Source organism: Chrysochloris asiatica, unplaced genomic scaffold, assembly GCF_000296735.1.
Source record: "Chrysochloris asiatica unplaced genomic scaffold, ChrAsi1.0 scaffold00370, whole genome shotgun sequence".
Taxonomy (NCBI): domain Eukaryota; kingdom Metazoa; phylum Chordata; class Mammalia; order Afrosoricida; family Chrysochloridae; genus Chrysochloris; species Chrysochloris asiatica.
Window position 1 is genome coordinate 2,190,406 of NW_006408888.1, and position 2,595 is coordinate 2,193,000.

At 35.9% G+C, this 2,595-nt stretch overlaps 1 pseudogene; it reads left to right on the forward strand.

Annotated features, from left to right (window-relative positions):
* The first annotated feature begins 382 nt into the window (after window positions 1–382).
* LOC102816323 lies at window positions 383–925 on the forward strand (annotated as a pseudogene).
* Window positions 926–2,595: the final 1,670 nt, after the last annotated feature.

Genomic DNA, 2,595 nt, shown 5'->3' on the forward strand with positions numbered 1-2,595 from the left:
TGTGAACCACAAAGTTGGCAGTTAAAACCCACCAACTGTTCCTCAGAAACCTTGTACCGGGTCACAAAGAGATGGAGCAGATTCAATAGCACTTAATAACAACAAATACAGGTACGTTGGGAAAGGATCTACTGACTTACTTTTGAAAAATCAGATATTGAAAACAAAATTGAATAAAGTTCTATTTTGATACCCATGGATTAACTTGAGTCAGTGCTAGTGGTGGATTCTATTACTAAATTTTGCTAACATCTGAAAGAACTATAAAATGAATAAAATTATTTAGATACTACAATTAAAAAATAAATGTCTTAACATAAATGTTTTAAATTGTTCAGCAAAAATAGTGTCTTTTGATTCGGTGTTTCTGCCTAGCAGGAAAATGCGGCCTTTGATTGAACAAGAGACTCATGTGATGTTCGAGAAGCTCACGAAATACACCCCTGAGAATCTTTAGCTGTCCATTGACAGACCCGATGGCACCTACTGCTTCAGGCTGCACAGTGACCGGGTGTACTATGTGAGTGACAAGATCCTGAAGTTGGTCGCCAACATTTCCGGGGACAAGCTGGTGTCCCTGGGGACCTGTTTCGGGAAATTTACAAAGGCCCACAAGTTCCGGTTGCACGTCACAGCTCTAGATTACCTGGCACCCTATGCCAAGTATAAAGTGTGGATAAAACCTGGAGCAGAGCAATCCTTCCTATATGGGAACCATGTGTTGAAATCTGGGCTTGGTCGAATTACTGAAAATACCTGTCAGTACCAGGGAATGGTGGTGTACTCCATGGTCAACATCCCTTTGGGTTTTGGGGTGGCAACAAAGTCTACACAAGACTGCAGGAAAGTAGATCCTATGATGATTGTGGTATTTCATCAAGCAGACATAAGGTAATATATACAGCAAGAATTCTTGAGACATTGACTTAAAATGAAGTCATCTGAAGAAAATGAGGCTGTGTGGAAGGGTTTTGGTTTGGTCCTGTGTCTGGGTTGGTGCCGCCATCATGTTGTATTTTGTAAACAGTGTGACTCTTCAGCGACTTCTTGATTTAATATTATTTCTATTGCAAATGCAGTCTGGATTCTTTAGAGAAATGGCTTTAAAATGGGGTTTTAGATCTTTGCATTTGTGACTCCAGGGAATATGTGTTGGGTTTGTTTGTTTTTCAAATCAGAGGGCTTTTTGTTAATCTTTGGAACTAAGGAGAAGAATAGCTTTTAACTGTTATCTATGGTAATGCTACTTTCTAGATTTGTGATAAAAATCTGATAAATTTCTTATTTATTAATATTGTGAATGATATTGTCATGTCAGACCTATAGACCGTGATTGGAACATTACAAATGAGATTTAATTAAAATAATAGAGCAGTTCTATTTTTTCTACATAGTAAAAGCTATGTGGTGTGGGAGAGCACCTAAAGTCAACCTCCAGTTTTGCTGTTTACCAACCACATACAGCCTTAGATGAGTAATTCAGCTTTTCTAAGCTTTGCTGAAAAAAAAACAGCTTTAACCTTCTACCTATGGTTTTTAAAATTGGAGATCATGATTGTAAAGCACCCAGTATGGTTCCTGTTTTATATATATATATATATAAATAGTTTTAATTAGTGCTAACATAATACTTTTGAGACATTAGTGATTGTTCACATATACATTCTAGTTTATAAGAAATGTTATTTGGGTTAATACTTGAAGAAAGACTGAGACAGATGATACCTTTTATGTTTACATCAGTTAATGTAATTACATGTGCACATAAATACTAACTGCTTGTTTCCTAATCTTCATTTTATTACCTTGAGTTGCTGATGTATAATTTCAACATCTGCAGAGACTAATCAATTTTTGGAAGAATAAATGCCACTTTGGTTATAAATAAACCCACATGTGATACAGCAGTAAAGCACATTACAAAGCATTGTGTTCCATGAACAAAACTAAGACCATATTAGTAAAATATTTATCATTAAAAGTGTTTAAACACATTTTTGCTTTATTAATATTTGGAGGGATATAAATAATTTAAATAGGTTAATGTCAAGTAACACTCTAGGATAAGCACTGTACTGCTTACAATAAGATTGACAATTCAAACCTACCAGCTTGTTGTTGTTGTTGCTAAGTGTGATTGAGTTGGGTATGATTCATAGGGACCCTGTATAGGGTTTCTCAGGTGAGACTGGTGAGCTTGAACCTCTTACCTTGCAGTTCAAACCAACCTTGCAGTCTAGTACATTAACCCACAACACTACATCAGGACTCTGAAACCTACTAGCAGTTGCTTGGAAACCCTACACAGGGTTATTGTTAGTTCATACTGATGTGAAGGCACTTCACAACAATACCAATACCAATTAGTGTAGCTAACATTATAGCTATAATGATGTAGCAAATGTTTTCAGAATAAGCATCACTGAATAGCATCTATTAATACATAGATTATGTAGAGAAAGGTTTTCACTGGCCATTTTTTTTTTTTTTTTTAATTTTTTAGATCTCCAGAACCCTCTTCCTAGTCTGTCTTTGTCTAGAAGCACAGTTGAAACCTGTCCACCTGCTGGTATTTGAAATATTGGTGGTCAGCTT